At 34.1% G+C, this 12,729-nt stretch overlaps 14 non-coding genes across 14 annotated transcripts; all 14 read left to right on the top strand.

Moving 5' to 3' along the window:
- Positions 1-520: 520 nt before the first annotated feature.
- On the top strand, positions 521-605 carry Trnay-gua (transfer RNA tyrosine (anticodon GUA)). Its single transcript is given in 2 exon segments — positions 521-557; positions 570-605. It is a non-coding gene; the product is annotated as a tRNA-Tyr (tRNA).
- Positions 606-1,179: 574 nt separating this feature from the next.
- Positions 1,180-1,264, top strand: Trnay-gua (transfer RNA tyrosine (anticodon GUA)). The gene is given in 2 exon segments: positions 1,180-1,216; positions 1,229-1,264. It is a non-coding gene; the product is annotated as a tRNA-Tyr (tRNA).
- A 573-nt stretch (positions 1,265-1,837) lies between these two features.
- Positions 1,838-1,922, top strand: Trnay-gua (transfer RNA tyrosine (anticodon GUA)). The gene is given in 2 exon segments: positions 1,838-1,874; positions 1,887-1,922. It is a non-coding gene; the product is annotated as a tRNA-Tyr (tRNA).
- A 573-nt stretch (positions 1,923-2,495) lies between these two features.
- On the top strand, positions 2,496-2,580 carry Trnay-gua (transfer RNA tyrosine (anticodon GUA)). The gene is given in 2 exon segments: positions 2,496-2,532; positions 2,545-2,580. It is a non-coding gene; the product is annotated as a tRNA-Tyr (tRNA).
- Positions 2,581-3,154: 574 nt separating this feature from the next.
- On the top strand, positions 3,155-3,239 carry Trnay-gua (transfer RNA tyrosine (anticodon GUA)). Its single transcript is given in 2 exon segments — positions 3,155-3,191; positions 3,204-3,239. It is a non-coding gene; the product is annotated as a tRNA-Tyr (tRNA).
- A 573-nt stretch (positions 3,240-3,812) lies between these two features.
- Trnay-gua (transfer RNA tyrosine (anticodon GUA)) lies at positions 3,813-3,897 on the top strand. The gene is given in 2 exon segments: positions 3,813-3,849; positions 3,862-3,897. It is a non-coding gene; the product is annotated as a tRNA-Tyr (tRNA).
- Positions 3,898-4,470: 573 nt separating this feature from the next.
- Positions 4,471-4,555, top strand: Trnay-gua (transfer RNA tyrosine (anticodon GUA)). Its single transcript is given in 2 exon segments — positions 4,471-4,507; positions 4,520-4,555. It is a non-coding gene; the product is annotated as a tRNA-Tyr (tRNA).
- A 572-nt stretch (positions 4,556-5,127) lies between these two features.
- On the top strand, positions 5,128-5,212 carry Trnay-gua (transfer RNA tyrosine (anticodon GUA)). Its single transcript is given in 2 exon segments — positions 5,128-5,164; positions 5,177-5,212. It is a non-coding gene; the product is annotated as a tRNA-Tyr (tRNA).
- A 1,886-nt stretch (positions 5,213-7,098) lies between these two features.
- Trnay-gua (transfer RNA tyrosine (anticodon GUA)) lies at positions 7,099-7,183 on the top strand. Its single transcript is given in 2 exon segments — positions 7,099-7,135; positions 7,148-7,183. It is a non-coding gene; the product is annotated as a tRNA-Tyr (tRNA).
- Positions 7,184-7,756: 573 nt separating this feature from the next.
- Trnay-gua (transfer RNA tyrosine (anticodon GUA)) lies at positions 7,757-7,841 on the top strand. Its single transcript is given in 2 exon segments — positions 7,757-7,793; positions 7,806-7,841. It is a non-coding gene; the product is annotated as a tRNA-Tyr (tRNA).
- A 1,227-nt stretch (positions 7,842-9,068) lies between these two features.
- Trnay-gua (transfer RNA tyrosine (anticodon GUA)) lies at positions 9,069-9,153 on the top strand. Its single transcript is given in 2 exon segments — positions 9,069-9,105; positions 9,118-9,153. It is a non-coding gene; the product is annotated as a tRNA-Tyr (tRNA).
- A 1,884-nt stretch (positions 9,154-11,037) lies between these two features.
- Positions 11,038-11,122, top strand: Trnay-gua (transfer RNA tyrosine (anticodon GUA)). The gene is given in 2 exon segments: positions 11,038-11,074; positions 11,087-11,122. It is a non-coding gene; the product is annotated as a tRNA-Tyr (tRNA).
- Positions 11,123-11,695: 573 nt separating this feature from the next.
- On the top strand, positions 11,696-11,780 carry Trnay-gua (transfer RNA tyrosine (anticodon GUA)). The gene is given in 2 exon segments: positions 11,696-11,732; positions 11,745-11,780. It is a non-coding gene; the product is annotated as a tRNA-Tyr (tRNA).
- Positions 11,781-12,353: 573 nt separating this feature from the next.
- On the top strand, positions 12,354-12,438 carry Trnay-gua (transfer RNA tyrosine (anticodon GUA)). Its single transcript is given in 2 exon segments — positions 12,354-12,390; positions 12,403-12,438. It is a non-coding gene; the product is annotated as a tRNA-Tyr (tRNA).
- The last annotated feature ends 291 nt before the right edge of the window (positions 12,439-12,729 follow it).

Genomic DNA, 12,729 nt, shown 5'->3' with positions numbered 1-12,729 from the left:
AGGCAGAGAAGCCAACCGGAAACTTTTTTACCACCAAAATACTTTGTAAACTAGTAAAAACCAATATGGTTTTGTTGTAATTTGTCGAGAAACACACGAAAAGCTGTGTATCTCTTTGAGTATTTTAATTTATTGGCAAACCAAAAAACAAACACATCCTTGGAAAAAGTCACACTCTGTTTTTGCGTCGAATTGCGATGGGTAAAGAGACAGACCAAAAAATGTCTGTTTTAATAAATGGTTTATTGTTTATGAGTTCACTCGTTATTTATAAGATATCATAAGAATTAATCATAGTGTTCATGGTTCATTATGGTATCAACATTCAAAACCCTTTTTTTTAACTTTTTCACAGTCCTGGCAGCACACTCATCTGTAGGCATTTTGCAGTGATAACTCATAATGACAATGTTTTTTGCATACAAAGACGAGTGACAATGTTTACTGCTGCATTTCAAATAAAACTGCAAAGGTTCAAATGATTTTATGTAATAAGAAAACACATTTAACCGGAGATGTGCCCGTGATAGCTCAGTTGGTAAAGCGGAGGACTGTAGTGGTAATTTGCTATCCTTAGGTCACCAGTTCAAATCTGGTTCATGGGATTCTATTTTAACCGTGTTATGTTATTCTCAATCATAGTGATGATTAGTTAAAAAAGGCAGAGACGCCAACCGGAAACTTTCTTACAACCAAAATACTTTGTAAACTACTAAAAAACATTATGGTTTTGTGGTAGTTTGTCGAGAAACAAACAAAAAACTGTGTTTATCTTTAAGATTTTTTATTTATTGTTAAACCAGTAAACAAACCGATCCTGGGAAAAAATCGCAATCTGTTTTTGCGTCGAACCGCGATGGGTAGAGAGACAGACCAAAATTGTTTGTTTTGATAAATGGTTTATTGTTTATGCGTTCACTCGTTATTTATAAGATATCATAAGAATTAATCATAGTAATCATGGTTCATTATGGTATCAACATTCAAAACCCTTTTTTTTTAACTTTTTCACAGTCCTGGCAGCACACTCATCTGTAGGCATTTTGCAGTGATAGCTCATAATGACAATGTTTTTTGCATACAATGACGAGTGACAATGTTCACTGCTGCATTTCAATTAAAACTGCAAAGGTTCAAATGATTTTATGTAATAAGAAAACACATTGTACCGGAGATGTGCCCGTGATAGCTCAGTTGGTCGAGCGGAGGACTGTAGTGGTAATTTGCTATCCTTAGGTCACCAGTTCAAATCTGGTTCATGGGATTCTATTTTAACCGTGTTACGTTATTCTCAATCATAGTGATGATTAGTTCAAAAAGGCAGAGACGCCAACCGGAAACTTTCTTACAACCAAAATACTTTGTAAACTACTAAAAAACATTATGGTTTTGTGGTAATTTGTCGAGAAACAAACAAAAAACTGTGTTTATCTTTAAGATTTTTTATTTATTGTTAAACCAGTAAACAAACCGATCCTGGGAAAAAATCGCAACCTGTTTTTGCGTCGAACCGCGATGGGTAGAGAGACAGACCAAAATTGTCTGTTTTAATAAATGGTTTATTGTTAATGAGTTCACTCGTTATTTATAAGATATCATAAGATATAATCAAAGTGTTTATGGCTCATTATAGAATCAAAATACAAAACCAATTTTTTCAACTTTTTCACAGTCCTGGCAGCACACTCATCTGTAGGCATTTTGCAGTGATAGCTCATAATGACAATGTTTTTTGCATACAATGACGAGTGACAATGTTTACTGCTGCATTTCAAATAAAACTGCAAAGGTTCAAATGATTTTATGTAATAAGAAAACACATTTTACCGGAGATGTGCCCGTGATAGCTCAGTTGGTCGAGCGGAGGACTGTAGTGGTAATTTGCTATCCTTAGGTCACCAGTTCAAATCTGGTTCATGGGATTCTATTTTAACCGTGTTACGTTATTCTCAATCATAGTGATGATTAGTTCAAAAAAGCAGAGACGCCAACCGGAAACTTTCTTACAACCAAAATACTTTGTAAACTACTAAAAAACATTATGGTTTTGTGGTAATTTGTCGAGAAACAAACAAAAAACTGTGTTTATCTTTAAGATTTTTTAATTATTGTTAAACCAGTAAACAAACCGATCCTGGGAAAAAATCGCAATCTGTTTTTGCGTCGAACTGCGATGGGTAGAGAGACAGACCAAAATTGTCTGTTTTAATAAATGGTTTATTGTTAATGAGTTCACTCGTTATTTATAAGATATCATAAGATATAATCAAAGTGTTTATGGCTCATTATAGAATCAACATACAAAACCAATTTTTTCAACTTTTTCACAGTCCTGGCAGCACACTCATCTGTAGGACTTTTGCAGTGATAGCTCATAATGACAATGTTTTTTGCATACAAAGACGAGTGACAATGTCTACTACTGCATTTCAACTAAAACTGCAAAAGTTCAAATGGTTTTATGTGATAAGAAAACACATTTTACTGGATATGTGCCCGTGATAGCTCAGTTGGTAGAGCGGAGGACTGTAGTGGTAATTTGCTATCCTTAGGTCACCAGTTCAAATCTGGTTCATGGGATTCTATTTTAATCATGTAACGTTTTTTTCAATCATAGTGATGATTAGTTAAAAAAGGCAGAGAAGCCAACCGGAAACTTTTTTACCACCAAAATACTTTGTAAACTAGTAAAAACCAATATGGTTTTGTTGTAATTTGTCGAGAAACACACGAAAAGCTGTGTTTCTCTTTGAGTATTTTAATTTATTGGCAAACCAAAAAACAAACACATCCTTGGAAAAAGTCACACTCTGTTTTTGCGTCGAATTGCGATGGGTAAAGAGACAGACCAAAAAATGTCTGTTTTAATAAATGGTTTATTGTTTATGAGTTCACTCGTTATTTATAAGATATCATAAGAATTAATCATAGTGTTCATGGTTCATTATGGTATCAACATTCAAAACCCTTTTTTTTAACTTTTTCACAGTCCTGGCAGCACACTCATCTGTAGGCATTTTGCAGTGATAACTCATAATGACAATGTTTTTTGCATACAAAGACGAGTGACAATGTTTACTGCTGCATTTCAAATAAAACTGCAAAGGTTCAAATGATTTTATGTAATAAGAAAACACATTTAACCGGAGATGTGCCCGTGATAGCTCAGTTGGTAAAGCGGAGGACTGTAGTGGTAATTTGCTATTTTTAGGTCACCAGTTCAAATCTGGTTCATGGGATTCTATTTTAACCGTGTTATGTTATTCTCAATCATAGTGATGATTAGTTAAAAAAGGCAGAGACGCCAACCGGAAACTTTCTTACAACCAAAATACTTTGTAAACTACTAAAAAACATTATGGTTTTGTGGTAGTTTGTCGAGAAACAAACAAAAAACTGTGTTTATCTTTAAGATTTTTTATTTATTGTTAAACCAGTAAACAAACCGATCCTGGGAAAAAATCGCAATCTGTTTTTGCGTCGAACCGCGATGGGTAGAGAGACAGACCAAAATTGTTTGTTTTGATAAATGGTTTATTGTTTATGCGTTCACTCGTTATTTATAAGATATCATAAGATATAATCATTGTGTTTATGGCTCATTATAGAATCAACACACAAAACCCATTTTTTCAACTTTTTCACAGTCCTGGCAGCACACTCATCTGTAGGCATTTTGCAGTGATAGCACATAATGACAATGTTTTTTGCATACAAAGACGAGTGACAATGTTTACTACTGCATTTCAACTAAAACTGCAAAAGTTCAAATGATTTTATGTAATAAGAAAACACATTTTACTGGATATGTGCCCGTGATAGCTCAGTTGGTAGAGTGGAGGACTGTAGTGGTAATTTGTTATCCTTAGATCACCAGTTCAAATCTGGTTCACGGGATTCTATTTTAATCATGCAACGTTTTTTCAATCATAGTAATGATTAGTTAAAAAAGGCAGAGACGCCAACTGGAAACTTTTTTACAACCAAAATACTTTGTAAACTAGTAAAAACCAATATGGTTTTGTTGTAATTTGTCGAGAAACACACGAAAAGCTGTGTTTCTCCTTGAGTATTTTAATTTATTGGCAAACCAATAAACAAACACAACCTTGGAAAAAGTCAGACTCTGTTTTTGCGTCGAATTGCGATGGGTAGAGAGACAGACCAAAATTGTCTGTTTTAATAAATGGTTTATTGTTTACGAGTTCACTCGTTATTTATACGATATCATAAGAATTAATCATAGTGTTCATGGTTCATTATGGTATCAACATTCAAAACCCTTTTTTTTAAACTTTTTCACAGTCCTGGCAGCACACTCATCTGTAGGACTTTTGCAGTGATAGCTCATAATGACAATGTTTTTTGCATACAAAGAAGAGTGACAATGTCTACTACTGCATTTCAACTAAAACTGCAAAAGTTCAAATGATTTTATGTAATAAGAAAACACATTTTACTGGAGATGTGCCCGTGATAGCTCAGTTGGTAGAGCGGAGGACTGTAGTGGTAATTTGTTATCCTTAGGTCACCAGTTCAAATCTGGTTCACGGGATTCTATTTTAATCATGCAACGTTTTTTTCAATCATAGTGATGATTAGTTAAAAAAGGCAGAGACGCCAACTGGAAACTTTTTTACCACCAAAATACTTTGTAAACTAGTAAAAACCAATATGGTTTTGTTGTAATTTGTCGAGAAACACACGAAAAGCTGTGTTTCTCCTTGAGTATTTTAATTTATTGGCAAACCAATAAACAAACACAACCTTGGAAAAAGTCACACTCTGTTTTTGCGTCGAACTGCGATGGGTAGAGAGACAGACCAAAATTGTCTGTTTTAATAAATGGTTTATTGTTTATGAGTTCACTCGTTATTTATAAGATATCATAAGATATAATCATAGTGTTTATGGCTCTTTATAGAATCAACATACAAAACCAATTTTTTAACTTTTTCACAGTCCTGGCAGCACACTCATCTGTAAGCATTTTGCAGTGATAGCTTATAATGACAATGTTTTTTGCATACAAAGACGAGTGACAATGTCTACTACTGCATTTCAACTAAAACTGCAAAGGGTCAAATGGTTTTATGTAATAAGAAAACACATTTAACCGGAGATGTGCCCGTGATAGCTTAGTTGGTAGAGCGGAGGACTGTAGTGGTAATTTGCTATCCTTAGGTCACCAGTTCAAATCTGGTTCATGGGATTCTATTTTAATCATGTAACGTTTTTTTCAATCATAGTGATGATTAGTTCAAAAAGGCAGAGACGCCAACTGGAAACTTTTTTACCACCAAAATACTTTGTAAACTAGTAAAAACCATTATGGTTTTGGTTGTAATTTGTCGAGAAACACACGAAAAGCTGTGTTTCTCTTTGAGTATTTTAATTTATTGGCAAACCAATAAACAAACACATCCTTGGAAAAAGTGACACTCTGTTTTTGCGTCGAATTGCGATGGGTAGAGAGACAGACCAAAATTGTCTGTTTTAATAAATGGTTTATTGTTTACGAGTTTTTTCGTTATTTATAAGATGTCATAAGAATTAATCATAGTGTTCATGGTTCATTATGGTATCAACATTCGAAACCAATTATTTTAATTTTTTTACACTCCTGGTAGCACACTCATCTGTAGGCATTTTTTAGTATTAGCTCGCAATGACATTATTTTTGCTTACGAAGACGAGTGACAATGTCTACTACTGCATTTCAACTAAAACTGCAAAAGTTCAAACGATTTTATGTAATAAGAAAACACATTTTACTGGAAATGTGCCCGTGGTAACTCAGTTGGTAGAGCGGAGGACTGTAGTGGTAATTTGCTATCCTTAGGTCATCGGTTCAAACCTGGTTATTGGAATTCTGTTTTAACCATGTAATGTATTTTTCAATCATTGCGATTACTTCAAATTAAGTGGAGACGACAACCTGAAACTTTCTTACAACAGAAATCTTTTGTAAACTACTAAAAAGCATCACGGTTGTGTTGTAAGTTGTTGACAAACATACAAAACGCTGGGTTTATTTCTGAGTTTTCAATTTTTTCGCAAAGCTGGCAACAAAATGACCTTTGGAAAAAATTCATGATCTGTCTTTGTGTTGGCATGCGATCGGCAATGAAGCTGACCAAAAAAGTTCTCTTTTAACAAATGGTTTGTTGTTGATGAGTTCACTCGTTTTCTATAAGATATCATAAGATATAACCACAGTGTTCATGATTCATTACGGTATCAACATACAAACCCATTATTTTAAATATTTCACAGTCCTGGCAGCACACTCATCTGTAGGCATTGTTCAGTATTAGCTCGCAGTGACATTATTTTTGCATACAAAGACGAGTGACAATGTCTACTACTGCATTTCAACTAAAACTGCAAAAGTTCAAATGGTTTTATGGAATAAGAAAACACATTTTACCAGAGATGCGCCCGTGATAGCTCAGTTGGTCGAGCGGAGGACTGTAGTGGTAATTTGCTATCCTTAGGTCACCAGTGCAAATATGGTTCACGGGATTCTATTTTAATCATGTAACGTTTTTTTCAATCATATTGATGATTAGTTCAAAAAGGCAGAGACGCCAACTGGAAACTTTTTTACCACCAAAATACTTTGTAAACTAGTAAAAACCAATATGGTTTTGTTGTAATTTGTCGAGAAACACACGAAAAGCTGTGTTTCTCTTTGAGTATTTTAATTTATTGGCAAACCAATAAACAAACACATCCTTGGAAAAAGTCACACTCTGTTTTTGCGTCGAATTGCGATGGGTAGAGAGACAGACCAAAATTGTCTGTTTTAATAAATGGTTTATTGTTTACGAGTTCTTTCGTTATTTATAAGATGTCATAAGAATTAATCATAGTGTTCATGGTTCATTATGGTATCAACATTCAAATCTCACTTTTTCAACTTTTTCACAGTCCTGGCAGCACACTCATCTGTAGGCATTTTGCAGTGATAGTTCATAATGACAATGTTTTTTGCATACAAAGACGAGTGACAATGTTTACTGCTGCATTTCAAATAAAACTGCAAAGGTTCAAATGATTTTATGTAATAAGAAAACACATTTTACTGGAGATGTGCCTGTGATAGCTCAGTTGGAAGAGCGGAGGACTGTAGTGGTAATTTGCTATCCTTAGGTCACCAGTTCAAATCTGGTTCACGGGATTCTATTTTAACCGTGTTACGTTATTCTCAATCATAGTGATGATTAGTTCAAAAAGGCAGAGACGCCAACCGGAAACTTTCTTACAACCAAAATACTTTGTAAACTACTAAAAAACATTATGGTTTTGTGGTAATTTGTCGAGAAACAAACAAAAAACTGTGTTTATATTTAAGATTTTTTATTTATTGTTAAACCATTAAACAAACCGATCCTGGGAAAAAATCGCAATCTGTTTTTGCGTCGAACCGCGATGGGTAGAGAGACAGACCAAAATTGTCTGTTTTAATAAATGGTTTATTGTTTATGAGTTCACTCGTTATTTATAAGATATCATAAGATATAATCATTGTGTTTATGGCTCATTACAGAATCAACATACAAAACCCATTTTTTCAACTTTTGCACAGTCCTGGCAGCACACTCATCTGTAGGCATTTTGCAGTGATAGCTTATAATGACAATGTTTTTTGCATAAAAAGATGAGTGACAATGTCTATTACTGCATTTCAACTAAAACTGCAAAGGTTCAAATGATTTTATGTAATAGGGAAACACATTTTACTGAAGATGTGCCCGTGATAGCTCAGTTGGTAGAGCGGAGGACTGTAGTGGTAATTTGTTATCCTTAGGTCACCAGTTCAAATCTGGTTCACGGGATTCTATTTTAATCATGCAACGTTTTTTCAATCATAATGATCATTAGTTCAAAAAGGCAGAGACGCCAACTGGAAACTTTTTTACCACCAAAATACTTTGTAAACTAGTAAAAACCAATATGGTTTTGTTGTAATTTGTCGAGAAACACACGAAAAGCTGTGTTTCTCCTTGAGTATTTTAATTTATTGGCAAACCAATAAACAAACACATCCTTAGAAAAAATCACACTCTGTTTTTGCGTCGAATTGCGATGGGTAAAGAGACAGACCAAAATTGTCTGTTTTAATGAATGGTTTATTGTTTATGAGTTCACTCGTTATTTATAAGATAATTATAAGAATTAATCATAGTGTTCATGGTTCATTATGGTATCAACATTCAAAACCAATTAATTTAATTTTTTTAAAGTCCTGGTAGCACACTCATCTGTAGGCATTTTTCAATATTAGCTCGCAATGACATTATTTTTGCTTACGAAGACGAGTGACAATGTCTACTACTGCATTTCAACTAAAACTGCAAAAGTTCAAATGATTTTATGTAATAAGAAAACACATTTTACTGGAGATGTGCCCGTGGTAGCTCAGTTGGTCGAGCGGAGGACTGTAGTGGTAATTTGCTATCCTTAGGTCATCAGTTCAAACCTGGTTAATGGGATTCTGTTTTAACCATGTAATGTATTTTTCAATCATTGTGATTACTTCAAAATAGGTGGAGACGACAACCCGAAACTTTCTTACAACAGAAATCTTTTGTAAACTACTAAAAAGGATCACGGTTTTCTTGTAAGTTGTTGACAAACATACAAAACGCTGGGTTTATTTCTGAGTTTTCAATTTATTCGCAAAGCTGGCAACAAAATGACCTTTGGAAAAAATTCATGATCTGTCTTTGTGTTGGCATGCGTTCGGCGATGAAGCAGACCAAAAACGTTCTCTTTTAACAAATGGTTTGTTGTTGATGAGTTCACTCGTTTTCTATAAGATATCATAAGATATAACCACAGTGTTCATGGTTCATTACGGTATCAACATACAAACCCATTAGTTTAAATATTTCACAGTCCTGGCAGCACACTCATCTGTAGGCATTGTTCATTATTAGCTCGCAATGACATTATTTTTGCATACAAAGACGAGTGACAATGTCTACTACTGCATTTCAACTAAAACTGCAAAAGTTCAAATGGTTTTATGTAATAAGAAAACACATTTTACTGGATATGTGCCCGTGATAGCTCAGTTGGTAGAGTGGAGGACTGTAGTGGTAATTTGTTATCCTTAGATCACCAGTTCAAATCTGGTTCACGGGATTCTATTTTAATCATGCAACGTTTTTTCAATCATAATGATGATTAGTTAAAAAAGGCAGAGACGCCAACTGGAAATATTTTTACAACCAAAATACTTTGTAAACTAGTAAAAACCAATATGGTTTTGTTGTAATTTGTCGAGAAACACACGAAAAGCTGTGTTTCTCCTTGAGTATTTTAATTTATTGGCAAACCAATAAACAAACACAACCTTGGAAAAAATCACACTCTGTTTTTGCGTCGAATTGCGATGGGTAGAGAGACAGACCAAAATTGTCTGTTTTAATAAATGTTTTATTGTTTACGAGTTCACTCGTTATTTAAAAGATATCATAAGAATTAATCATAGTGTTCATGGTTCATTATGGTATCAACATTCAAAACCCTTTTTTTTAAACTTTTTCACAGTCCTGGCAGCACACTCATCTGTAGGAATTTTGTAGTGATAGCTCATAATGACAATATTGTTGCATACAAAGACGAGTGACAATGTCTACTACTGCATTTCAACTAAAACTGCAAAAGTTCAAATGATTTTATGTAATAAGAAAACACATTTTACTGGAGATGTGCCTGTGGTAGCTCAGTTGGTAGAGCGGAGGACTGTAGTGGTAATTTGCTATCCTTAGGTCATCAGTTCAAACCTGGTTAATGGGATTCTGTTTTAACCATGTAATGTATTTTTCAATCATTGTGATTACTTCAAAATAGGTGGAGACGACAACCCAAACTTTCTTACAACAGAAATCTTTTGTAAACTACTAAAAAGTATCACGGTTTTGTTGTAAGTTGTTGACAAACATACAATACGCTGGGTTTATTTCTGAGTTTTCAATTTATTCGCAAAGCTGGCAACAAAATGACCTTTGGAAAAAACTCATGATCTGTCTTTGTGTTGGCATGCGATCGGCAATGAAGCAGACCAAAAAAGTTCTCTTTTAACAAATGGTTTGTTGTTGATGAGTTCACTCGTTTTCTATAAGATATCATAAGATATAACCACAGTGTTCATGGTTCATTACGGTATCAACATACAAACCCATTATTTTAAATATTTCACAGTCCTGGCAGCACACTCATCTGTAGGCATTGTTCAGTATTAGCTCGCAATGACATTATTTTCGCATACAAAGACGAGTGACAATGTCTACTACTGCATTTCAACTAAAACTGCAAAAGTTCAAATGGTTTTATGGAATAAGAAAACACATTTTACCAGAGATGCGCCCGTGATAGCTCAGTTGTTCGAGCGGAGGACTGTAGTGGTAATTTGCTATCCTTAGGTCACCTGTTCAAATCTGGTTCATGGGATTCTATTTTAACCGTGTTACGTTATTCTCAATCATAGTAATGATTAGTTCAAAAAGGCAGAGACGCCAACCGGAAACTTTCTTACAACCAAAATACTTTGTAAACTACTAAAAAACATTATGGTTTTGTGGTAATTTGTCGAGAAACAAACAAAAAACTGTGTTTATCTTTAAGATTTTTTATTTATTGTTAAACCAATAAACAAACACATCCTTTGAAAAAATCACACTCTGTTTTTGCGTCGAACTGCGATGGGTAGAGAGACAGACCAAAATTGTCTGTTTTAATGAATGGTTTATTGTTTATGAGTTCACTCGTTATTTATAAGTTATCATAAGAATTAATCATAGTGTTCATGATTCATTATGGTATCAACATTCAAAACCCTTTTTTTTTAACTTTTTCACAGTCCTGGCAGCACACTCATCTGTAGGCATTTTGCAGTGATAGTTCATAATGACAATGTTTTTGCATACAAAGACGAGTGAGAATGTCTACTACTGCATTTCAACTAAAACTGCAAAAGTTCAAATGATTTTATGTAATAAGAAAACACATTTTACTGGAGATGTGCCCGTGATAGCTCAGTTGGTAGAGCGGAGGACTGTAGTGGTAATTTGTTATCCTTAGGTCACCAGTTCAAACCTGGTTCACGGGATTCTATTTTAATCATGTAAAGTTTTTCTCAATCATAGTGATGATTAGTTCAAAAAGGCAGAGATGCCAGCTGGAAACTTTCTTACAGCCAAAATACTTTGTAAACTACTAAAAACCATTATGGTTTTGTTGTAATTTGTCGAGAAACACACGAAAAGCTGTGTTTCTCCTTGAGTATTTTAATTTATTGGCAAACCAATAAACAAAGACATCCTTGGAAAAAATCACACTCTGTTTTTGCGTCGAATTGCGATGGGTAGAGAGACAGACCAAAATTGTTTGTTTTAATGAATGGTTTATTGTTTATGAGTTCACTCGTTATTTATAAGTTAACATAAGAATTAATCATAGTGTTCATGGTTCATTATGGTATCAACATTCAAAACCCTTTTTTTTTAACTTTTTCACAGTCCTGGCAGCACACTCATCTGTAGGCATTTTGCAGTGATAGCTCATAATGACAATGTTTTTGCATACAAAGACGAGTGACAATGTCTACTACTGCATTTCAACTAAAACTGCAAAAGTTCAAATGATTTTATGTAATAAGAAAACACATTTTACTGGATATGTGCCTGTGATAGCTCAGTTGGTAGAGTGGAGGACTGTAGTGGTAATTTGCTATCCTTAGATCACCAGTTCAAATCTGGTTCATGGGATTCTATTTTAACCGTGTTACGTTATTCTCAATCATAGTAATGATTAGTTCAAAAAGGCAGTGACGCCAACCGGAAACTTTCTTACAACCAAAATACTTTGTAAACTACTAAAAAACATTATGGTTTTGTGGTAATTTGTCGAGAAACAAACAAAAAACTGTGTTTATCTTTAAGATTTTTTATTTATTGTTAAACCAGTAAACAAACCGATCCTGGGAAAAAAATCGCAATCTGTTTTTGCGTCGAACTGCGATGGGTAGAGAGACAGACCAAAATTGTCTGTTTTAATAAATGGTTTATTGTTTATGAGTTCACTCGTTATTTATAAGATATCATAAGATATAATCATTGTGTTTATGGCTCATTATAGAATCAACATACAAAACCAATTTTTTCAACTTTTTCACAGTCCTGGCAGCAAACTCATCTGTAGGCATTTTGCAGTGATAGTTCATAATGACAATGTTTTTGCATACAAAGACCAGTGAGAATGTCTATTACTGCATTTCAACTAAAACTGCAAAGGTTCAAATGATTTTATGTAATAGGGAAACACATTTTACTGAAGATGTGCCCGTGATAGCTCAGTTGGTAGAGCGGAGGACTGTAGTGGTAATTTGTTATCCTTAGGTCACCAGTTCAAATCTGGTTCACGGGATTCTATTTTAATCATGCAACGTTTTTTCAATCATAATGATCATTAGTTAAAAAAGGCAGAGACGCCAACTGGAAACTTTTTTACCACCAAAATACTTTGTAAACTAGTAAAAACCAATATGGTTTTGTTGTAATTTGTCGAGAAACACACGAAAAGCTGTGTTTCTCCTTGAGTATTTTAATTTATTGGCAAACCAATAAACAAACACATCCTTGGAAAAAATCACACTCTGTTTTTGCGTCGAATTGCGATGGGTAAAGAGACAGACCAAAATTGTCTGTTTTAATGAAT

Source organism: Watersipora subatra, chromosome 11, assembly GCF_963576615.1.
Source record: "Watersipora subatra chromosome 11, tzWatSuba1.1, whole genome shotgun sequence".
In the NCBI taxonomy this organism is placed as follows: domain Eukaryota; kingdom Metazoa; phylum Bryozoa; class Gymnolaemata; order Cheilostomatida; family Watersiporidae; genus Watersipora; species Watersipora subatra.
The sequence above is the reverse complement of the archived record's forward strand: the minus strand, read 5'-3'. Positions and strand labels throughout refer to the sequence as shown.